This window comes from Coccinella septempunctata, chromosome 4, assembly GCF_907165205.1.
Source record: "Coccinella septempunctata chromosome 4, icCocSept1.1, whole genome shotgun sequence".
Classification (NCBI taxonomy): domain Eukaryota; kingdom Metazoa; phylum Arthropoda; class Insecta; order Coleoptera; family Coccinellidae; genus Coccinella; species Coccinella septempunctata.
This window is the reverse complement of record NC_058192.1, coordinates 32,176,156-32,202,973: the sequence shown is the minus strand read 5'-3', so window position 1 is coordinate 32,202,973 and position 26,818 is coordinate 32,176,156. Positions and strand designations below refer to the sequence as shown.

At 36.0% G+C, this 26,818-nt stretch overlaps 1 protein-coding gene and 1 long non-coding RNA gene across 2 annotated transcripts in view; one reads left to right on the top strand and one right to left on the bottom strand.

Annotated features, from left to right (window-relative positions):
* Nucleotides 1-26,818, bottom strand: part of LOC123311362 — a 1,278,848-nt gene that overhangs the window by 146,828 nt on the left and 1,105,202 nt on the right. The gene's annotated exons all lie outside the window — the stretch shown is intronic.
* LOC123311382 lies at nt 21,100-21,336 on the top strand. Its single transcript, XR_006537481.1, has 2 exons — nt 21,100-21,208; nt 21,282-21,336. It is a non-coding gene; the product is annotated as an uncharacterized LOC123311382 (long non-coding RNA).

Below are 26,818 nucleotides of genomic sequence, written 5' to 3'. Positions count from 1 at the left end.
CTGCGGAACTCTGTGAGTTCTTCTTCCGAAACTGTTGTTTTTCCGTTCTGAGAGATCACCACTCTCTGCCTGCGGTTTGCTAAATATGATTCAAACCAGTCTAGCTTGTTTATGCCATATGCAGAAAGTTTATGGAGAATAAGGTCGTGGGACAGAGTATCGAATGCCTTTGATAGATCCAGCATTAGACCCACTGTTATATTAGAATCCTACAAGGCATTAAGGATTCCTGAAATGAACTCAAACACTGCTGTCTGAGTTGATCTACCTCTTACATAACCATGTTGTGTGGGTAAAAGGATCTTTTCTTTTACAAGGTATTCTACTAGTTGAGTGCAGATTGTTGGTTCCAGTATTTTAAACCAGAGAGATGGTACAAGCTATTCAAATTTTCGGGAAAATCCAATAATTAAACATAATCAATAATAAAACAGATGTTTCTGAGCAAAGGATTCCTCAAAATCATTGAGCAATCCGATTTAAGAAAAATATATAGAGCGTTCCATTTGAAATAACACAACAATGTCCAACATTCGGTTTAGCCGACGTTGTTCATTTCTGTGATATTGTAAAATTTGTAGCATTTTTTCTCTTGATTCTGAAATGAAAATTTTCGGAATGGCTTATTGTCCTTGAATATTCATCACCATATACATCTGAATATTAAGCTTGAGATGAAAGAAGTTCAACGGATGCATAGATACACACGATGAAATATAAACAGTCATAATTCCATTCGAGAGAGCCAAGATTGGTTTCCTTTCATGTGATTCTTTCCCCTACAGATAAATGCGATAAAAAATCGTTGAGATATGCCGCCTGGATTGCAATTATGGAGGAGATAGCGCGCTGCAACTCTCTACAGTTAATTCATCCGTATACTTATATTCCGCCTGTCTACATCTGCTTTCAAAATACAACGTTGCCATCTTCGGAGGTGCTAACGAGCAAAGAGTCCCCCACAGCAATTCTTCGATATACAGCTCAGCACACTAGCGCCAGTGATATACACTCGAACTAAAAGATTGTTCAGTACATAAACGGGGTGCGTTGTGACCTCAAAACGATTTTTTGATATGTTGGTCCCTGAAGCCTCCTGAATCTAACAAGCTAAAAAACAAGGCAAAACGTTGTCACCTCCGATTTCGGAGGTGACAGCGATATATATGAGGTGAGAGCGTTAAACGAGTCACTATTTTGGAGGTGATATTAACACTTTATAACTATATATATATATATATATATATATATATATATATATATATATATATATATATATATATATATATATATATATATATATATATATATATATATATATAGTTATAAAGTGTTAATACCACCTCCAAAATAGTAACTCGTTTAACGCTCTCACCTCATATATATCGATGTCACCTCCGATTTCGGAGGTGACATCGTTTTGCCTTGTTTTTTAGCTTGTTAGATTCAGGAGGCTTCAGGGATCAACATATCAAAAAATCGTTTTGAGGTCACAACGCACCCCGTTTATGTACTGAACAATCTTTTAGTTCGAGTGTATATCACTGGCGCTAGTGTGCCGAGCTGTATATAGAAGAATTGCTCTGCGGGACTCTTTGCTGGTTAGCACCTCCGAAAATGGCAACGTTGTACCGTACAAGCAGATGTACACAGGCGGAATATCAGTATACGGAGGAATTAAGTGAATAGAGGCGCAGCGCGCTATCTCCTCCATAATTGCAATCCAGGCGGCATATCTCAACAATTTTTATCGCATTCTTTTGTAGGGGAAAGAATCACGTGAAAGAAAACCAATCTTAGCTCTCTCGAATGGGATTATGACTGTATACATTTCATCGTGTGTATCTATGCATCCGTTGAACTTCTTTCATCTCAAGCTAACACCATAATTCTGAATTTGGCGATTTAATTACTTACTTGAAAACAAATCGATTTGAATCTTGTACATAATAGTGATTCTTTCTATGAAAATGATCTATATAGATAATACCACTCATTAGAATAACGAATAAATCAGTAATGTTCTTAGAACATAGAATAACAGGAAGGAGCTTTTCTAGGTACACCTAGAGGTAAAATATATCTATATATACTATGAAGAACTTTCTTTCAGCTCGAACTTTCGATATTCATTTATATCAACATCGATAGCACTACAAAAAGTGTATCACTCACAAGAGCGTAATGCTCTATGTAGGGAAACGGCTTAAATGGATGATACCAGATAGTTTTTTGTTAAGAATGTACAACTACCTGCAAGATAACACAACAGGAGAAAAATTATTCATTGTTTCAAACACTTGTTAAAATACATATCGGGCTAAAAACCCTGAATCTACGCCAACACGAATCACGAATTTGTACAATTGGAGATATTTCAAGCTATTCCGTCTCTGGTTTCTGCATGATTTTATCGGGCCAAATGTTGCCTTGTTTCGGCCGGTTTGATAACCACTGATAGGAAATATTGACGAATTTTCAATGAAGTGTGAGAAATTTTTGAATTTCTTTTTCCTATTTTCTAATGAATAACCACTGATATATCTATGGGAGATGATTCCCCAACATGAGGGTTCCTCAAACAACTGAAGAACAGAAGAATCTTCACTTGGAAGGCCGAACCTAGTCGAAAGACCTTCATGGTCATAAGCAAGATTTGGAATACTATTAATTCCACTACTGGGTAAACTGAGCTTACCTTCACCCACCTGAAGATGTTATTGTGTCGTGGTTCAAAACTAATTTTGTAAAATCGTATTATCTATTTTGAGTTCAATTGTGGATCTTCATCCAGTATCAGTCACATCAATTCAATATATCTCTATAATTCTGAATTTGGCGAAATAATTCATTACCTACCTGAAATAAAACCATAATAATATTGATTCTTTCTATGAAAATTATTTATATAGATAATACTTCCTATTAGAATAACGAATAATCAGAAATGTTACATTGCATATAAAAAAATGAGCTGTTCAGAGAAAGGAGAATACTTTTTGGAAAAGAATATTCAGAAGTACAGGCCGATCCTAAGGCGTGCCGAATTCCTTATGTGCCGCTCCGCCCGCTCCAAAGACAAAAAATATACTTTTTTTTACATATATACGGTGTCCCAGATAAGATGAAAAACATTTTAATGTGAGATAGAGAACACCTCGAGGATTACGAAGAACCCCCACATGTAGTATCTAAGAGTTCTAGATTCTGATTTACAGGGTGTTTTTCAAATTTAAATGGAAATTGAAACCACTCTATCTCCTGAACGGAGATATTCATCCGAAATTTGATATGAAGATAGCTTCTATGAGGTTCCAGAAACTGATTTTTCGTCTTGATAGCGACAATAATTTTTTCTATCGTGTCGATATTCAACATCCTATTGATCTCATAACGAAGTGAATTTTGAATTTTTATGGATTTAATCAATTGAATCACTATTGAATGTTAATTTTAGTTTTCATTTGATCGACTTCTTAGATCAGTTTTCTGAAGAGTAACTCGAGGATGGTTCTTCAACAATTATTTATTTTTAAGTAATTTAATTGGTAAAAATAAAATATAAAGTGATCGTTTTCATCCCATGATGAAGTGAATTTTATATCTTAATGAATTAATTGTTCCTACATCTTTGGTTGCAGAGATGATTTTATTTGATGTTATTTTATAGAACGCACCGCACCTTTGATTTTTTTTGTATTGGATCAAATGAAAATTGGAATAAACATTCAATAATGTATATTTCATTGATTAAATTCGTAAAGATTCAAAATTCACTTCGGTATGAGAAGAATAGAATGTTAAATATCAACACGAGAAAAAACTTATTGTCACTATCAAGAAATTGAATAAATAAATTTTACAGTTTACGCAGATATCGAGAAATCATGAAATTCATTGGGTGATTTCGCGAAATTTTAACGACAACGACTGTCCAAATTTACTGTCCTGCAAATAGAATGATATTGATTGCAGTTTTCTGGAACCTCATGGAAACTATCTCCATTCCAAATTTCGGATGAATAGGCGATTCCGTTCAGGAGATAGAGTTGTTTTAATTTCCGCTCCACTCAAACTTTAAAAACACCCTGTAAATGAGAATCTATAATCTCCCATTTGGATGATGATGTCCCTGCCCTCCGACATCTTCTCTACAGATTTTTATGTTATCTAATCTACACAATGAAAATGCAATTTACATTTTTAAGTACACGCATGCAGTAACTGTAGGAAGCATCATAATTGAACCCTAGCCGTTTTTGTTTTTACGACCACGCGATTCTATTTCAAAATCTGGTAATTTTTACAAACCCTAGACATTCCTATCTCGAGTCCCTATCGATAACGATAATTGCTCTCAGATGGTGGTTTGTTCGATCTTTACATCACGTTCTTCTGAAGCAAGCATTCTTTTGTTTTTCTTTTTTTCGGTGAAAGGGAACAAGGAATATTCGATTTGACAAGATTGAAAAATTTTCGTCGTCTCATTCAAAATTTGGATAATTGGAGTTAGAAAGTAATACTCAATAATTGACACTGACTGACAAATGAAGGTGGCTGTCTGAGGCCATCCCTTTTATTTGGGCGACCGCGTGCCGGACAAGCGCTGCATACCTGCTAGGATCGACACTACCGTAATAGATAGTGATGAATATTCAATGAGAATAAGCGATTCCGAACATTTTCAGATTAATTCAAATTATTCCAGAATCGAGAGAAAAAATGCGATAAATTTTACAATATAAAAGAAATGAACGTCGGCTGAACCCAATGTTGGTCATTGATGTGTTATTCCAGATCGAACGCTCTGTATATTTTCTTTGAATCGGATTGCTCAATGATTTTGAGGAATCCTTTGCTCAGAAGCATCTATTTTATTATAGATTATGTTTAAATATTGGATTTTCCCGAAAATTTAAAGAACTTGTACCATCTCTCTGGTTTGAATTTTTTAGTGATGTATCATAAAGAAAATTACCAATTATATCGAAACAAGTGAGATTTTATGAAGAATTATTCAAAACAGATTTCATTTTTCGATAGATCATAAAGGATGTAAGGGAAAAATTAAACAAAATTGAAGTCTTTAGAAGGCCTCGAGTCAACATATTTTGAAATTGCAACCATGTTTTTGTCAAGACATGATGAATCTACAAAATGAAGTTAATAATATAAATACATACTCGGATACATATGATTGATATACAGATGATTGGTTGGTAAATTCCCAAAAGCTATGATGAACAGCGGACACTATGATGGAGGCATGATGAAAGGAGAAAGACAAAAGTTAATTTAAGTATTTTCGCATGCTGTTTTATTATTCAAAATGAATGATTCTTATAATCAACAAATCAGGTGCAATTGACATTTTTGTTTTGGTCTTCGAAACTAAACTTCTACTATCCAAAATAAGTAGGTACATACATGGATAAAATATATCTATATACAGGATATCTGTGAACAAATGCGAAGAACTAAGGGAGATGATTCCTTAATGAAAATAAGCGGGGGTAGTTCCTATAAATTTTTTTCCAAATCGACAGCCCTTCCAAAATACAGCCTTTGGAAGGCGATGACGAGTTTTAATTTTTTTTACAGAAGCACTGAGTAGATTGTTACCAGTTTCAACTTCGGCAAGCTCGTAGTTTAGGCGGTCAATTGCTATCGATTTTTTCAATGTGTCTCTCCCTTAAATTCAAAAATTTCTGTGAAAATGTTGAAATTTGAGTTTTTATGCTATTGTCATAAAAGTATACGAAACTAGCAGGTCGGGGGGATCCAAGATTTCGGGCCGATTCACCTTAAAAAAACATAATAAAATGAATTTCGTGAATAACTACTGAGGAGAATCCACTATTCTCCACTATAAAAAATTAGTATTATTCCAATAATATACCGACTTAATGAATGCTACGTTGCTATTACTATAAGGCCCGGTTGATCACTTCAGGATTAGGCCGAGATTTAAGATGATCCAAGATTGATCTGACAGAACTGAACTGAAATGTCAAAATCAATCTAGGACAAACTTTAATCCCGAACTGAACAACTGCTATACATGTAGAGTTTCGGATTTTGCGAGAATCTACTACTTTTTCTTCAAAACAACAACTACGCTGAAGGAAATGTGATTGACTGTTAGCGACACGGAATATCAACCATCTGAATTCTGTATACTAATACTAATACTAATATAGCAGTCTGATACTGAAATCCGTCAATTGACAAAATGAGTTGTCAGTCATAGACTGACCAACATTTTCGAAAGCTATTGATCTATTAATTAAATCGTTCTATAATTGGTCCTAAATTGACAGTCGTATTGTGAACAACGATATGCAGCGGATTATCTAAACACGAAATAAATTCTGAAATGTTTCGGATCATGAGGTTAATTGAATAAGTATATTGTTCGTATCATTTGTTGAACTTCATTATTCTGAATATTCTTCAATGAATGAAAATATAATATCAACACACATAATTGATTTATTCGTCATCAAATAATTAAATAAATCGTTTCTCGAAAAGTTACGAGTCTTGAGGCAAATATAATATTGAATTATTTACATCATTATTTGTCGAACTTCAAAGTTCTGAATGAATTAAAATCTAAACTTGACAATATACGAGACAGTTTTCGCAAGAGTTTCAATGAAATCTGAAAATTTTCATCATTCTAGAGCATTCTGGACATCAATAATTCTCGAATCGTCCATGGCATAAATTCAATTTTATCCAATATAACACGCAAAACGAAATGTTACTCGAACTCATCTTGAGCAATTCGTTCCTAAAAAGCTCGAATCAGGTAGAGAAGTTTGAACCCTTCGTATCAGCATTAACACGTGTTTTGCAGTAAACAGATGCCGATTTCATTTTCAACGGGCAATGTAACCAGGGTCGGGGGGATGAACCAGAGTCTCTGGATGAACGTTTCTCACAACAAGAAGAATTTGAATTTTCATATGAGGGTGAGGCATTTGTTTCAAAATTTTCAGAGTACAAGGAGTATACAGGGTGTTTCACGAGTAAACAGACAAATGAAAACCGTGAATTGAGGGCATTGCGCGGAGTTCAAAATCACCCCATATACAGGGTGTCCCAAAACTAGTGAATCAAACGTCACACCACGATAGAGTAAACCAAATATTATCGAATGACACCAACATTAGTTCAACGAAAACGTACCGTTTCCAAAATAATCAGAATTTTATTAAAACACCTAAAGTTCCCGATTTTCGAACTATTTTTCTTAATAACAGGGCCAGTTTGTGAAGAAGGATATCGATTCTAAATTATATTGAACTAAGATTATTGTTTTATCTCCCCTAATTGAAATTATTTTAAGTAGTTAATCGATAACCATAACCTAAGTCTCGACCTAAGTTGATGCTAATTGAAACAATTGTTTTTTCTACATGATTTTCAATACACAGATTAAACAGGGGTGATAATATGGAAGAAAAACGCTATCCTCAATCACAAATTTGCCTTGTGATTGAAAAAATAGTTCGAAAATCGGCAACTTTAGGTTAGGTTTTCTCAGAAACCGTACATTTTCGCTCAACTAATGTTGGTGTCATTCGATAGTATTTGATCTACTCTATCGTGGTGTGACGTTTGTTTCAATAGTTTTGGGGCACCCTATATATAGGTTTCTTCAGTGTTTTTTGAAATTTCTCGAATTTCCGTTCGGCTATAAGTCCTGAAATTCTCTATCAAGTCGACTGAAAATTTATATTTAGCCTTGAGTTGTTAATTTCATTGAAACAGAGCATTTAAATTCGAAAAAAATCAGGACCGGGCTCAGTGAGGCTTTACTTAACTTCAAACTCATAAAAACAACGTGTATGTAGTTTTTTAATCATAATTTAAACTTTTTTGTTATCTGCATTATTATTGTCTCAAAATGAATTGATTTTTGGGTTGCGCCACCTGTTGATCATGTTTTAGAAGTAATTGTTTTGGTCAGACGCCTTCAAGGAATAGAGCACTTCATGAAAAATAGAAATTCTTAATTGATTTTTTTTTCAAAGAAATGAAATGAATGTGTTCAACAATTATACCATATTCGGTCTTCAAAATAGTCATTCACAATGATAAAATGTTTCAAAATTGATAATGCACAAATATGGATGGAAAAACTACGCTATCTTCAAACTAAATATTAAAACTTGATCTTCAGAATTAATCTATTTTTCTTTGGACAACTAGTTGTGTGAATGAAAACAAAGAAAGAAATCGCGGGGTGTCAGATCTGGAGATCTAGCAGTCCAATGTTGGGGTCCTACCCTTCTGATGAAATGACCTGAAATACTGATAAATACTTTTGCTAGTGCATGAATATCATCAATGTTTCAATAACAAATTGTAATAAGACCAGACCAATCCATAGATTTCCATAGATCTAATAATGAATATAACGGAATAAGTGAAGAACTCGAAAGTGCATTTATCATACTTATTCGAAGTGCCTTCACTAAAAGACCGAATGAGGTGAAAATCAATTCGGAAAATTACTTCAGGTCCACGTTGTCCATAAAAAGCGATTCATTCGGAAGTTATCAAGTTATAATTATTATTTTCATGATAGCGCAGTTTTTTATTGCTATTTTTGTTCATTATCAATAATAAAGCTTATTATCACTGTGAATGATTTATCTGAATAACCAGATATGCTAAAATATCAAAAACGAAAAAATTCAGTTGAACATTTCCAATTCCATTTTTAGATTTCCACTACTGATTGGCGATCATATTCATACCAATAATTATTATGAAGTAAAAGTCAATATGCTGCGCTGGTTTTTTCTAGAGGCATTTCACCACCAAACAATTATTCATTAAAAATTATCCACTGATAGAGCATACCAAACTTTCATTGATTTTGAGAAAATAAATGCAGATACCTGAAAAATTTAAAATTATGACGAAAAAAACTACAAACAGAGTGTTTTGCATGAGTTTAAGTTTGAATATAGCCTCAATGAGTCCGGTGCTGTGTTCTTCAACTTTTAATGTTCTGTTTTATTGAAACTTACAAGCTTAAGCGGATAATGAGTTTTTAGCCGAATACAACTAAATTATTTGGAGTTATAGCTGAACGAAAATTCGGGAAATTTGAATAAACTCCTCTGTATATCGGAAACGGAATGCCCAAGACACACATATGAGGTGTTTTTGAACTCAGCTCAATGCCCTCTATTCACGGTTTTCGTTTGTCCGTTTAATTGTGAAACACCCTGTGTACTGAAAAATCGCAAAAGACTCCTCGAGCAATTAAGAAATGCCATTAAATCAAGGAGTTTCTTTTGATGCGCTATGATGAAAAATATCAATATCCAGTTATTATTATTATTTATATAATTATATCTCGAAAACCAAGGCACTTTTACCAAACGTAAAATATATTTATCTGAAGCGCCATAGAGTCCTCTACCCGCAGGATCCATATTATCCATTCATTACGCCACACCCTGTATAATTATTATCATTATATCAATGTGTTGAAAATAAACAGACATGAATACGAGCCAGTTGTTTTGTGAGGTGAAGCTCCTCTTGCTTCAAACTTCTTCTAATTATTTTGACTACCATTCACGCAATGATTTTTGTTGAAGAATTCAACATTCTTGTAATTATCCGTTCATTTCTTCAAGAGATACCCATTCCCTACCACCTTTGATTATTCAACTCAATGCTAACACTGCATCAAATGCATTTCATCTTCGGGTTGATTTTTTTGAATTCTACAACTGATGTAACGTCTTCAACCTCCAGCCAAAGAAGATAAACAACAGTAACTCTCCTCAAGCTACTGATCACTTGTATTTTCCATATAAATAAATAGATTTGGTATGTCTTCAATTAGTTTGTATAAACGTCAATTATGTTCGTTACATATTTTCGACTTGATATTTTCCGAAGTAATTTAACATTGTCATGAAATACGTAATTACTGAGAGTCTCACGTAGAACGGACTACGTAGCACTGATTTAAAACTCAAGAATGTTTTGACAAGCGTCTTAACCCAACATTTTCGTATCATACAGAGTGAAAGGTATCCAATTTTCATGGCCAATCCAGTGCTAAAATGAAAGTGAATGAAGTATAGAAGCTGAAAGTAAAACGTATATCTTTATCGATTCATTCGGGAAAAACATTTATATGGAGTTCCTGATGTCGTGAATATAATGCCCAAAAATTAGACTACTATTTCATACCAGAACAAATTCGGTAAAATTGTCTTTTGAATTAATCTTCTATGTCACGAAAAATTTCATTTTCATGCATCATTCATTTTGGGACCTATATGGTATTAAACTCCCCTATCGGACGAAGTATCGTAGACATAAGCATATTTATTCAAAACTGTCCAAATTCATTCACACCGAGATCACGAACCTTATCAATCAATTATCAGCGTATGAAGTTTATTAATATTAGTATCGTTCTCGAACTATTTACAGGTTTCAATATGTGTGAATGAATCAGAAGAGCAGCTGTATTCTATATATGAGTAGAATTCGAGCTGTCTTACTTTCTGTCCTCCTAAAATCTGGCAACGTTGCGGGAGGTGAGAGCGCACTACTAATAAGAAATATATGCGGAGGTAGTAAGGTCTGATTCGTTTGAAGAAAAATTTGTCGATAAAAATCTTTTCCCCTCTTTAGGTACCCCTGTTATTTACCTTCCCCTCTACATATATAAACAAAAATTATTCCAATTATATAACTGCTTCACCCGGAGGTCAGGTCGCCCAATGAACTTAACGGAGGTAGCAGCGCACTACGGGTTCATATATATATATATATATATATATATTACTTTAGATAATGATCGTTGAATGATATATTATTTAATAAGGGATGTCGATCAACACACTGATGAGGTATTTACTCTTTATTCATAATAGCTTAGCTTTCGGAAACGGTTGTTTCCTTCCTCAGGGCAGCTGTAAAATTATACCATGAAATGAAATGTTTGTCTGTTTTTTCATGGTATAATTTTACAGCTGCCCTGAGGAAGGAAACAACCGTTTCCGAAAGCTAGGCTATTATGAATAAAGAGTAAATACCTCATCAGTGTGTTGATCGACATCCCTTATTAAATAATATATATATATATATATATATAGTTATAAAGTGTTAATACCACCTCCAAAATAGTAACTCGTTTAACGCTCTCACCTCATATATATCGCTGTCACCTCATATATATATATATATATATATATATATATATATATATATATATATATATATATATATATATATATATATATATATATATTCACATCTGGCATACTTTATTGCGTCCTTTCAAAAAGCAACCTTATTGCGTCTCCCAGAAATACGCTACCTAGGTGGAATCTGATCGAAGTATATTAATCTACGCAAAAAATTACGTAGTTTGGTCGTTTCAGATCTCAAATATCTTTATTAATAAAGAAGTTGATATACGCACATTATTGCGTCCTTTCATGGTCCTACCATTAGTGCGTCCGGCGTATATTTTGTTTTCATATGTAGCACAATGCTGCGTCCGAATTTTATTCAATCTTTCACCATTAGCATGTTGTTGCGTCCAGCGTAGTTGCCACATATGTTTCAGAATCTGGTACAGTAGGATTATTCGAACTCGATGACGTGATGGTATTATAACATTGGCTCCAGTTATTACAACTTTCATCTTTCAAAACACCTCTATATTTATGATGGCTATCATCCTTAGTTTGTGGACTGCTCACTTGGGGAATCGTATTTCAGAATGTTTCAAACACTATTTAAGTGTCTTTTTGTCAAGAAGAGCTTTAGTGATTATGCAATAGTTTTAAAAACATTATATATTTCATTTTCGTTTTTTTTTTTTAATAACAAATGAATGTGAGAGAGTGGTGCTCTGGAGATAACTTAAATTAGGAATGCATTAACTGCACAGTTGTTAGTTTATCCTACGTTTATCCTACGAACAATTTGGCAGTCTGGAGAGTCAACTACTCTCTCAGGGTAGTTAAATGGACGGCGAATAAAATTCTCGAATTCGATAGAAGAGTTTGAATATGAATCGTAGCCTGCATCCTAGCTCTTCGATATACAAGGACTCCCTTTGCTTATAGGAGGACGAAACCATTGAGCATATCCTCAGTGACAAGGTTTGCTCAGGCTGGTTCTAGGGGAACTCATGAACTACTCCTCCTCTGTTATCACCTCTTCCCTTTGGAAGATGGCACTGGAGGTAGAAGTTTAGCTCTTTGAGCTTGTTTGTGTGCCACAATAGACCGCTTTGGTCGCGGTAGCAGGTCTGGGGGATTCGACAAACCGAACAAACTGTAACTGTAACTCTTCGATACAAAGGATATACTTTCCTCGAATGCAGGAAGACAGGGGTGTCAAAGTTTGCAATACCAACATTATACACAAAAGTTGGAAATGGAATAAGATTATTGAGAGGTCAAGACCCACTCAAGGGAATAGTAGCTCATCTTAAAATCAAAGTCGAAGAGCTGGAGTGCTTTGGAGAAACTAATATCCGACATATGAATGGATCTTAAGCTAGTAGGAAAATCTATCACGCCAGCAGAACAAAAGATATTAGAAAGCCAGATTAGACAAGCAAAACTGAAGTTTTCATTCGAATATCATATGAGTAAACATATACTTTATATATTTCAAGAAATTGAAAGACCATGACTTGCTATAAAAATCCTCTTCTGCTTTTGTGGAGTCGGCTGAGCTGATGTCGGAAACCGGAGGATTTGTTCATCAAGATGGAGTGATACTATAGATACTAGAATATCAGGTAGTATAAGAAGAATATAATGCAAGTGGTCACCTCAACATCTTGCAGGGCTAGCCGTGATCGACGAAAACTCTTATGCACATCTTGTCCGCTTGCAGAATTCATACTTTATCAGGGTATATAGAGAGACACAATGCGAATTCCTTACTTCCATCTGAGAGAAGTTTATGGCATAGACAAATAACCAAAACTCTCATTTGTACCTCCAAAGACCAAAGCAGTTTTTGAGAATGATAAAGCTCGCATATATTGCAATTAGGCTTTTTCAACAACTTGGCATATGCCAAGTTGTTGAAAAAGCGTGTATATACACGTAATAAAGCTCGATAAAGTTCTGCCAGAAAAAGAACTCAAAGAATTTCTTGTGTTGTATTCCCTTCGCTGCCAAAAATAATGTGGTAGTGAACGAAGAACAGAAAAGTGAAAAATACAAAGGATCAATGTTCGAACAGGGGGCTTCATACCCAGGGCATAAAGTTTGAATGGTAAATCTGATTGATGAATTTTTAGATCTGAGAACTAATAACGTTACTGAATTGGAGATTATTCTGGCCTGCAGAACTCTGGCAGAATGAAGAACTATCTCAAGAACGTGGGGACAACACCTGGTTCTGTCACTAGGGCAAGAAAAGGGGTTCTGGACGTGACAATGGTCAACGCAGCTTCCAGAAGAAGTGTTAAAGCTTGGGAAATGGTGACCAAACCATCAATCTCTGACCATAGGATAATCGAATATAAAATAACAGAAGAGGAACTGATCCACCATTAAGATCCATCTGAAGCAAAACTTACAACAGTTCGAAACTAATTGGCCAAACCTCTCGCATTACGATCTGGAACAAAAAGTCGATCAGGGATATTTAGAGGCCTTCCACTCCAGTTATCCACTCCCGGAAGTTTGAACAAGTGAGAATGCATCTAATTAATCCTATTCGTGCATGGGCTCATGCTGACGATTTTAAAATCTTTGGTGATATAGGCTCTATTGAAGACTGCGTTTTATGCAGCGTGCTTTGTGGACTCATTCTTGATTTGGTGTGGCAGAAATCAACTACCATTGAGCATTTTTGAGTGCAATGTCGCCACGTACACCAGGAAAAAGAACTATTTATTGTATAGTTATAGTCTTGATAGCAGCGTCCTGAGCAAAAAGACGGAGATAAAAGATCTTGGCGTTGTTTTGATCAAAGTTTCACATTTGTTCCTCATGTCAATCATTTACTTGGTACGAGGCCAAGAATGTATGAATTCATCGTGCGTAATGGCAGATATTTTCTGATCCGGATACCATGATTTTGCTGTTCAATACATTTGTGACAAGCAAACTGGAGTTTGGATGCATTGCTTGGAACCCAATATACGATTGCCATACACATCACAATGACATATATTCCGAGAGCTGGCGACGAAAATCGGCAAAAGATTTGTAATGGATCATAATTAAATATGAGTTAGTTTTGATGGTGTATATGAATCAGCACCCACGCTAAAAGATCAGGTAGTGAAACATCTGACGGCGACGCTCTTTGATTTATATAAAATTACAATATCCGTACTTTGGGGTGACTGCTGCCTGCCTCTCTTCTATTGATATGTGTTCTGAATATTTTATTCACAAATAATATATGATATTTGAGCAGTAAATGCAGTTTCAGCCAATACAATTCTTTTGAAACAACATCGTCAAGGCAGCAACTTATGTGGTGTACTGACACACCGCGTTTCACTAAAATGAGATCTGACCACTTTTTCAAATTTTCTGTTCTATGAACTAGTGATAATTTTCAATCATTACAAAATACTTGTAGAGTGTGTTGTAATTTCATATACCTACATTAAAACGCGTCGCCGCTAGGTGTTCCACTACCTGACCTTGAGAGTGGGTGCTGACTTATGTACACCCTCAATGCTAAATCATATTAAATTATGCGCCAGTACAAAACTTTTGCCGAATTTCGTTGCCAGCTCTCGGACTAATGGAGGCTGTTCAGAGAAGTTTTTTCGAGTAAGATCATGCTGTTTTGTTGAATAAATTCGGTGCAGTTAAGCTTGATGTCAGGAAGGGCGTTGTTTGTTTGAGTTGGCACATCTACTCGCTAGAGTAGGATTTCATGTAGGACGCCCAAGTTCTAGACCCGTACGCTTGTTCAACCTTACTACGCCCAGAACAAATATATTGTTTCAGTCATCTGTGTACAATATGATTTGTTCTAAATTCAATCAGATCTCGCATCTCTGTGATATACACTTCGACAGACAGTCCTTATTAATTAATATATTACAAGGACACTACATATATACAAGAGTTTACATAATTTGTAGAACTTTTTAATTTTTGTGGCAATGCCACTTCTAATCCCACAGCACTCAGAATACAAAAGGTCATGGCAAAAGGAGTAATCAACCCCGCAATATCGCTCAATAAGCCAGACGGATAATTCACCGAACAGGAACGATCTTTCAGTTTTCCCAAAAGAACCTTCACAGGTAGTAAACCCATAACTAGAATCGATACAGCAATATAGACCAAGTATCCTCGTAAGGAAAATTGGGATATTTCAAAGACGATGTTTGGAGTGGGCAATGAACACCTTCAATCTATATAGATCACCAGAAGTGTAAAGAAAAATGCTAGAAGAGATTCGTCTTCATCTTCCCAGATAACCAGAAGCTGCTTTGAATGTGTAATATACACAGAAAATGGAGAAGGACAAACAGAAAATGGAGAAGGACAAAACTTTCCTTCACACCAAAATGGGGACCCACAATCTTCAAGAACAATTAATTTCTATTGAAGACGATGAAGAAAGTAGTAGATAACAACATAAGAACATAGAATCTGGAGAATACACCAATTCACAAATGCCAGATGGTCTACAGGACGACCGATCAACAAAAACTGCTCTGTATGACCGTATGACTCTATAGCTAGGTTCCTGGTCCCTCGGGAACTAAAGGAAATGAAGAGGCAAATACACTTGCCTCTAGCAACAAGGGAAGTTGACGTTTATTCATCCAGTGGAATAAAAAATTTTTAATTCACAAGTGAAATGAGATGACATAAGCATAAGCGGATAAAGCGATACCTTTCATGTCAATTTATAAATCCGATAATTCTCTGGAAAGTGTTATCGTTTGATTTCTAATTGAAGTGGAATGAAATTGGGGTGTAAGGGGGAAGGATGCGTTTTATAGCCTCTCCCCTCAAATGCCAACCTCACCTACTCGCGGTGCACCCTGTTCTTACGAACGAGGCTCTGGCGACCGAACATGAGCGGTATAACTCTGTTTCCCACAATTACGTAGCCTAAACATTGGCTTGAGCAGGAAAAGGCTCTCTGCGTTGCTCAAGTTACGTCTCAGACCTTGTCGTCTCAGGATACCTGTGCCACAAGATAATCTAGTCGTAGCCGCAACCAAAGTTGCACTGACAGCGTTACCAGTGCAGCTTTTGAACACCTTCTAACGCAGCTCCTACAAAAAGATGGATCAATCGAACAGGACAAAATTCTTATCCGGAGGTAAAATACCCTCCCATTCGGATCTCCGGGGGAGGGTGCCTGAGCGAGTGAATCATCGAACAAACACCAATGAAAAGCACATAGCTTTTGCAGCATGGAACGTCAGAACCTTGCTAGACAACCCCAAGGCCGACCGACCAGAGAGGCGTACTGCCCTAATCGATAAGGAACTGCAACGAACATCCATTGCAATAGTTGCTTTATGCGAAACACGCTTTTCGGACGAAGGTAGCTTGGTAGAACAAGCGTATACTTTTTTCTGGAAAGGCTTGCCGGAAGGCGAAATCAGACAACATGGCGTAGGCTTTGCCATTAGAAACGACCTGGCCGCCAAACTTACCGAAAATCCAGTTGGTATCTCAGAACGTTTAATGACCCTACGTTTTCCTGCAGCGAATAACACGTTTGTGAACATCATTGCAGTATACGCACCCACTTTGAACTCCTCTGACAACTTGAAGGACACTTTTTACGAAACACTCGTTGCTACATTAAGAAAAATCCCAAAACGGGAACGAATTATTCTCCTTGGAGACTTCAACGCCAGAGTGGGCAGAGGTCAAGACTCAGAACTATGGCCGGGAATAATAGGGAAACACGGCACAGACAGCATTAATTCGAATGGAGAACGTCTGCTGGCTCTTTGTGCAGAACACAATCTGTGCATAACGAACACCTATTTTATTACGAGACCCAATTCAAGGGGGACCTGGCGACACCCGCGCTCAGGGCATTGGCATACCCTCGACTATGTGATCGTGAGAAGGAAAGATCTGAAAGAGGTGTTGGTCACTAAACCCAGAGCAGATCTGGAGTGCTGGACTGATCATAGACTGGTAATCTCGAGAATGAAAATCTCAATGCGCCCAAAATACCAACGCAAGCCAAAGTATCTAAGAGAGCGCCTTCAAATCTCCAAACTACAAAACCCTTCTACAAAGGAAAGATTCACAGCTGCCGTCAAAGATAGCCTAACACCACCGGATTATAACGACGACATTGAGACTCATTGGCTCCGTTTCAAGTCATCCCTTACAAATACAGCGAAAGAAATACTGGGCACAGAACGCTCCCGAAAATCCCCAGACTGGTTTGCCGACAGCGAAACTCATATCGCACCCCTTTTGGACGCAAAACAAAAGCGATGAAAACCGCAATTAACAAGCCTGGCGATGTTGCAGCCCAAATAAATTTCATAAACATAAAACGCGAGGTCCGTCAAGAAATAAGAAAAATCAAGGACAGCTGGTGGAAAGAAAAAGCTAGGGAAATACAAGCTTACGCCGATAACCATGACTACAGGCGTTTTTTCGAAGCTATTAAAACTGTTTACGGTCCAAGCAGAAAAGCTAGCTTTCCTATAAGAGATGCTCAAGGAGCTATTCTAACTGATGATAGAAAAATTCTCGAAAGATGGAAGGAGCACTACTCACAGGTCTTGAATCAAAATAACGACTCGGATTTATCCATTTTAGACCTGCTCCCCGCGTATAGTCCGATGACATCGCTTGATGACGAAATCTCAATGTCGGAAATCATAAGTGCGATCAAAAATATGAAAAATGATAAGTCACCTGGTCTAGACGGCATTCCGGCGGAGATATTCAAAGCCTTAGATGAAGACATTCTCAATAGTCTCCTAACACTATTCCGCAAGATCTGGAAACAGGAAGATGTGCCACAAGACTTCAGAGACGCTTTAGTTATCAACCTCTATAAGAACAAAGGCGATACGTCGAATTGCAACAATTACAGAGGCATATCGTTGCTTAGCGTGGCCGGTAAAATTCTCTCGAAGATTATGGCTAATCGTCTGGTTCCACTCTTGGAGAGGCTTTTACCTGAATCCCAGTGCGGCTTTCGACCAAATCGAGGTACGGTGGACCTAATTTTTACACTGCGACAGCTACAAGAAAAGGCCCGTGAACAACAATCAAGGATTTATACAGCCTTCATCGATTTAAGCAAGGCATTCGACTCGGTGAATCGGAGAGCGCTATGGAAAATCATGGCACGTCTAGGAGTACCCGAAAAATTCCTAGCAGTGTGTAAAAGCCTTCATACCAACAACACCGCTAGAATACAGCATAATGGCTCTACAACCGACCATTTCTCAACCAACTCTGGAATAAAACAAGGCTGCGTATTAGCGCCTTTACTGTTCAATATTTTCGCGATAGCTGTATCGATAATTGCTGACATGAGCATGCCCGTAAGAGGTGTTGGGATAAGATTCAGATTTGATGGAGGCCTGTTTAACCTGAAGCGCCTCAGAGCAAAAACCCGTACCAAGTTTATCACGGAACTTCAATATGCAGACGACTGTTCACTCATCGCTAGCAGCTCAGAGGATCTACAGATAATGATGGACACCTATAAACATATATACGAAGCTTTAGGCCTTAGACTCAATATTGATAAGACCAAAATCCTGGTGAGTCCGCCAGAAAGCCTTCAAACAGATATCATCCTGGACAATGAAACTCTAGAACAGGTCGTGCAGTTCAAATACTTGGGAAGCTTCATAAATACTAGGGCTAACCTTGACACGGAAATACACAACCGTATCAATTCGGCATCACGGGCATTCTGGAAGCTGAAGGACAGAGTGTTTCAAAATCACGACCTCAATCTGAAGACCAAGACAGCTGTTTACAGAGCAGTGGTCCTCCCAACGCTTCTTTACGGAAGCGAAAGCTGGACTCCCTACAGGCGACATATTAAACAGCTTGAACAGACGCAGCAACGTCATCTAAGACAGATAATTCACATCAGATGGTTCCACAAAGTTTCGAATGCAGAAGTCTTGCAGCGCGCGAGTTGTACAACAGTTGAGACTCAAGTAACGAGGGCCCGACTCAGATGGAGCGGCCACATTCTGAGGATGCAAGACACAAGACTCCCCAAGATAGCTCTATACGGCGAACTCACTGAGGGAGCCCGGAAACCAGGAGGCCAGTATAAACGGTTTAAGGATACACTACATCAATCCCTAAAATCAGTTAATGCCAACCATAACTGGGAACAACTAGCGTTAGACAGGTCACAGTGGAGGTCTTTGGTAAACAGATATAATGGAGAATCGAGAAGGATACAGCGGCGGCCAGATCTGGTTGGTGACTATCCATGCCCTGAGTGTGGAAGGATCTGCAGGTCACGGTTGGGTCTCTTTAGTCACAGGAGGGCACACAGTCGCAACTAGCACTAAGAAATTACTTATAATAATAATAATATAATAAGTCTGTTCGAATTTTTTTTTTCTTCTTCTTCTTTTTGTAGATTTATTCCCGGTAACGGGATACAGCAATGATAATGATGATAGCTAGGTTCCTGGTCCCTCGGGAACTAAAGGAAATGAAGAGGCAAATACACTTGCCTCTAGCAACAAGGGAAGTTGACGTTTATTCATCCAGTGGAATAAAAATTTTTTAATTCACAAGTGAAATGAGATGACATAAGCATAAGCGGATAAAGCGATACCTTTCATGTCAATTTATAAATCCGATAATTCTCTGGAAAGTGTTATCGTTTGATTTCTAATTGAAGTGGAATGAAATTCAGGCGAGTTATAATTTTTTTTCATTCGAAAAAATAATAATGACAATATCAGTTAAAAGAACACCATAAGGGCACTTCAATCGGAGCTGCTATTGCTCTAGAGACAGAATCCAATTCTTCACCTAACAGACTTTCGGGATGACCTTGGAGCCTAGGAAGCTAAATCATTTCAGTTGTGCAAATACAACTTGGTTTACTTGTATACACAGTTGCCAGATTTAGGACGCAACATTATGCGTCGTGTGAAAGATGTATATTGACTGTATATCAGTTTTCATCATTTGAAGCGCCCCCGAAGCGGAATTTGCGTGAACTAAAAATATACTTTAGGTTTCATGAGAAGCACTTTACTGCGTCTGGAGATATGTTTTTCAACATAGAATAACTCTTTTATCAATAGATGAATGAAATCTATAGTTGTTCCAAAGATAGTTCTCGACGTCCTTCTTGATTTGCGACCACCCCTGTCATTGAATCCCTCGAAATACCAGAGAAAACTTTGAAAAACAATGCTGCGTCCGGTATACGGACGCAGTATTATTCAGGACGCAATAGTGTATGGCCCAAAGACAATGTATGGACGCAACATAGTATGCTGGATAAATATATATATATATATATATATATATATATATATATATATATATATATATATATATATATATATATATATATATATATATGTGGTCTACTCAGTACAATGTAAAAGCTGTCATGGTGTTTATGTGGGACAGACGTCACAGGCTTTACAACTCCGCATTAATTTGCATAAAAGCGATATTCGCAAGCATCCTGAGAGATGTGCCTTGGCTTCACACGCTAGCAGCCTCGATCACCCCTTCGATTTTGAAAACTGTAAAGTACTGAATTCATGTTCTGACAAAAATAAACGGTTGTTTCTGGAAATGTGCCGAATAGTGAACACTGACAATAGCATTAACAAAAGGACGGACATTAGTGGAATTAGTAATATATATAGCTACCTTTTGTATTTAGATAAAAATAGGTGAGAATATAGTTAACACCTTTTTATGTATGGTAATTTGTATATGTTGTGCATTTTCGGCTGAAATGTTATAATTTAATTGGCCAGCACAGTTGAATTAATTATTAACCAACTCGATGGTTTGTTGATGTCGCTACTTTTCTGTGCTTCATAACCTAGAGGTTCAACTGTCAGACATGCTGATTTTCATATTGTAAATTGTGTGTTTTTTAATATGTGATGATAATTTCTGTTGTTCATGGGTCCTCTAAGATCAATGATCTGTTTGAATACCTTGCTCTTGCAGATTTTTTCGAATGTCAACTGAGTTGCTCGGTGAGTGAGACACCTTGTTGCATGGGTTCATTCTTTTCTTGTTATAAAGCATCTGATTGTATGTATATTTTAGTGTCCTGATGAAGAGCCCAACAATAGGCTCGAAATATAGACAATCGAACGACAAATAGTTGTCTCTGTTTACAACCAGCCCATTGCCGAGTACCCATAGTATTCTAACATATAATATACGGCAATACTTCGAATTCACTATATATATATATATATATATATATATATATATATATATATATATATATATATATATATATATATATATATATATATATAGTTATAAAGTGTTAATACCACCTCCAAAATAGTAACTCGTTTAACGCTCTCACCTCATATATATCGATGTCACCTCCGATTTCGGAGGTGACATCGTTTTGCCTTGTTTTTTAGCTTGTTAGGTTCAGGAGGCTTCAGGGATCAACATATCAAAAAATCGTTTTGAGGTCACAACGCACCCCGTTTATGTACTGAACAATCTTTTAGTTCGAGTGTATATCACTGGCGCTAGTGTGCCGAGCTGTATATAGAAGAATTGCTCTGCGGGACTCTTTGCTGGTTAGCACCTCCGAAAATGGCAACGTTGTACCGTACAAGCAGATGTAGACAGGCGGAATATCAGTATACGGAGGAATTAAGTAAATAGAGGCGCAGCGCGCTATCTCCTCCATAATTGCAATCCAGGCGGCATATCTCAACAATTTTTATCGCATTCTTTTGTAGGGGAAAGAATCACGTGAAAGAAAACCAATCTTAGCTCTTTCGAATGGGATTATGACTATACATTTCATCGTGTGTATCTATGCATCCGTTGAACTTCTTTCATCTCAAGCTAACACCATAATTCTGAATTTGGCGATTTAATTACTTACTTGAAAACAAATCGATTTGAATCTTGTACATAATAGTGATTCTTTCTATGAAAATGATCTATATAGATAATACCACTCATTAGAATAACGAATAAATCAGTAATGTTCTTAGAACATAGAATAACAGGAAGGAGCTTTTCTAGGTACACCTAGAGGTAAAATATATCTATATATACTATGAAGAACTTTCTTTCAGCTCGAACTTTCGATATTCATTTATATCAACATCGATAGCACTACAAAAAGTGTATCACTCACAAGAGCGTAATGCTCTATGTAGGGAAACGGCTTAAATGGATGATACCAGATAGTTTTTTGTTAAGAATGTACAACTACCTGCAAGATAACACAACAGGAGAAAAATTATTCATTGTTTCAAACACTTGTTAAAATACATATCGGGCTAAAAACCCTGAATCTACGCCAACACGAATCACGAATTTGTACAATTGGAGATATTTCAAGCTATTCCGTCTCTGGTTTCTGCATGATTTTATCGGGCCAAATGTTGCCTTGTTTCGGCCGGTTTGATAACCACTGATAGGAAATATTGACGAATTTTCAATGAAGTGTGAGAAATTTTTGAATTTCTTTTTCCTATTTTCTAATGAATAACCACTGATATATCTATGGGAGATGATTCCCCAACATGAGGGTTCCTCAAACAACTGAAGAACAGAAGAATCTTCACTTGGAAGGCCGAACCTAGTCGAAAGACCTTCATGGTCATAAGCAAGATTTGGAATACTATTAATTCCACTACTGGGTAAACTGAGCTTACCTTCACCCACCTGAAGATGTTATTGTGTCGTGGTTCAAAACTAATTTTGTAAAATCGTATTATCTATTTTGAGTTCAATTGTGGATCTTCATCCAGTATCAGTCACATCAATTCAATATATCTCTATAATTCTGAATTTGGCGAAATAATTCATTACCTACCTGAAATAAAACCATAATAATATTGATTCTTTCTATGAAAATTATTTATATAGATAATACTTCCTATTAGAATAACGAATAATCAGAAATGTTACATTGCATATAAAAAAATGAGCTGTTCAGAGAAAGGAGAATACTTTTTGGAAAAGAATATTCAGAAGTACAGGCCGATCCTAAGGCGTGCCGAATTCCTTATGTGCCGCTCCGCCCGCTCCAAAGACAAAAAATATACTTTTTTTTACATATATACGGTGTCCCAGATAAGATGAAAAACATTTTAATGTGAGATAGAGAACACCTCGAGGATTACGAAGAACCCCCACATGTAGTATCTAAGAGTTCTAGATTCTGATTTACAGGGTGTTTTTCAAATTTAAATGGAAATTGAAACCACTCTATCTCCTGAACGGAGATATTCATCCGAAATTTGATATGAAGATAGCTTCTATGAGGTTCCAGAAACTGATTTTTCGTCTTGATAGCGACAATAATTTTTTCTATCGTGTCGATATTCAACATCCTATTGATCTCATAACGAAGTGAATTTTGAATTTTTATGGATTTAATCAATTGAATCACTATTGAATGTTAATTTTAGTTTTCATTTGATCGACTACTTAGATCAGTTTTCTGAAGAGTAACTCGAGGATGGTTCTTCAACAATTATTTATTTTTAAGTAATTTAATTGGTAAAAATAAAATATAAAGTGATCGTTTTCATCCCATGATGAAGTGAATTTTATATCTTAATGAATTAATTGTTCCTACATCTTTGGTTGCAGAGATGATTTTATTTGATGTTATTTTATAGAACGCACCGCACCTTTGATTTTTTTTTTGTATTGGATCAAATGAAAATTGGAATAAACATTCAATAATGTATATTTAATTGATTAAATTCGTAAAGATTCAAAATTCACTTCGGTATGAGAAGAATAGAATGTTAAATATCAACACGAGAAAAAACTTATTGTCACTATCAAGAAATTGAATAAATAAATTTTACAGTTTACGCAGATATCGAGAAATCAAGAAATTCATTGGGTGATTTCGCGAAATTTTAACGACAACGACTGTCCAAATTTACTGTCCTGCAAATAGAATGATATTGATTGCAGTTTTCTGGAACCTCATGGAAACTATCTCCATTCCAAATTTCGGATGAATAGGCGATTCCGTTCAGGAGATAGAGTTGTTTTAATTTCCGCTCCACTCAAACTTTAAAAACACCCTGTAAATGAGAATCTATAATCTCCCATTTGGATGATGATGTCCCTGCCCTCCGACATCTTCTCTACAGATTTTTATGTTATCTAATCTACACAATGAAAATGCAATTTACATTTTTAAGTACACGCATGCAGTAACTGTAGGAAGCATCATAATTGAACCCTAGCCGTTTTTGTTTTTACGACCACGCGATTCTATTTCAAAATCTGGTAATTTTTACAAACCCTAGACATTCCTATCTCGAGTCCCTATCGATAACGATAATTGCTCTCAGATGGTGGTTTGTTCGATCTTTACATCACGTTCTTCTGAAGCAAGCATTCTTTTGTTTTTCTTTTTTTCGGTGAAAGGGAACAAGGAATATTCGATTTGACAAGATTGAAAAATTCAGTTTCATTTAATATTTTTCGTCGTCTCATTCAAAATTTGGATAATTGGAGTTAGAAAGTAATACTCAATAATTGACACTGACTGACAAATGAAGGTGGCTGTCTGAGGCCATCCCTTTTATTTGGGCGACCGCGTGCCGGACAAGCGCTGCATACCTGCTAGGATCGACACTACCGTAATAGATAGTGATGAATATTCAATGAGAATAAGCGATTCCGAACATTTTCAGATTAATTCAAATTATTTCAGAATCGAGAGAAAAAATGCGATAAATTTTACAATATAAAAGAAATGAACGTCGGCTGAACCCAATGTTGGTCATTGATGTGTTATTCCAGATCGAACGCTCTGTATATTTTCTTTGAATCGGATTGCTCAATGATTTTGAGGAATCCTTTGCTCAGAAGCATCTATTTTATTATAGATTATGTTTAAATATTGGATTTTCCCGAAAATTTAAAGAACTTGTACAATCTCTCTGGTTTGAATTTTTTAGTGATGTATCATAAAGAAAATTACCAATTATATCGAAACAAGTGAGATTTTATGAATAATTATTCAAAACAGATTTCATTTTTCGATAGATCATAAAGGATGTAAGGGAAAAATTAAACAAAATTGAAGTCTTTAGAAGGCCTCGAGTCAACATATTTTGAAATTGCAACCATGTTTTTGTCAAGACATGATGAATCTACAAAATGAAGTTAATAATATAAATACATACTCGGATACATATGATTGATATACAAATGATTGGTTGGTAAATTCCCAAAAGCTATGATGAACAGCGGACACTATGATGGAGGCATGATGAAAGGAGAAAGACAAAAGTTAATTTAAGTATTTTCGCATGCTGTTTTATTATTCAAAATAAATGATTCTTATAATCAACAAATCAGGTGCAATTGACATTTTTGTTTTGGTCTTCGAAACTAAACTTCTACTATCCAAAATAAGTAGGTACATAGATAAAATATATCTATATACAGGATATCTGTGAACAAATGCGAAGAACTAAGGGAGATGATTCCTTAATGAAAATAAGCGGGGGTAGTTCCTATAAATTTTTTTCCAAATCGACAGCCCTTCCAAAATACAGCCTTTGGAAGGCGATGACGAGTTTACAGGTTTTAATTTTTTTTACAGAAGCACTGAGTAGATTGTTACCAGTTTCAACTTCGGCAAGCTCGTAGTTTAGGCGGTAAATTGCTATCGATTTTTTCAATGTGTCTCTCCCTTAAATTCAAAAATTTCTGTGAAAATGTTGAAATTTGAGTTTTTATGCTATTGTCATAGAAGTATACGAAACTAGCAGGTCGGGGGGATCCAAGATTTCGGGCCGATTCACCTTAAAAAAACATAATAAAATGAATTTCGTGAATAACTACCGAGGAGAATCCACTATTCTCCACTATAAAAAATTAGTATTATTCCAATAATATACCGACTTAATGAATGCTACGTTGCTATTACTATAAGGCCCGGTTGATCACTTCAGGATTAGGCCGAGATTTAAGATGATCCAAGATTGATCTGACAGAACTGAACTGAAATGTCAAAATCAATCTAGGACAAACTTTAATCCCGAACTGAACAACTGCTATACATGTAGAGTTTCGGATTTTGCGAGAATCTACTACTTTTTCTTCAAAACAACAACTACGCTGAAGGAAATGTGATTGACTGTTAGCGACACGGAATATCAACCATCTGAATTCTGTAGTCCATACAAATTTTTTTGAACTCTCATCATACTAATATAGCAGTCTGATACTGAAATCCGTCATTTGACAAAATGAGTTGTCAGTCATAGACTGACCAACATTTTCGAAAGCTATTGATCTATTAATTAAATCGCTCTATAATTGGTCCTAAATTGACAGTCGTATTGTGAACAACGATATGCAGCGGATTATCTAAACACGAAATAAATTCTGAAATGTTTCGGATCATGAGGTTAATTGAATAAGTATATTGTTCGTATCATTTGTTGAACTTCATTATTCTAAATATTCTTCAATGAATGAAAATATAATATCAACACACATAATTGATTTATTCGTCATCAAATAATTAAATAAATCGTTTCTCGAAAAGTTTCGAGTCTTGAGGCAAATATAATATTGAATTATTTACATCATTATTTGTCGAACTTCAAAGTTCT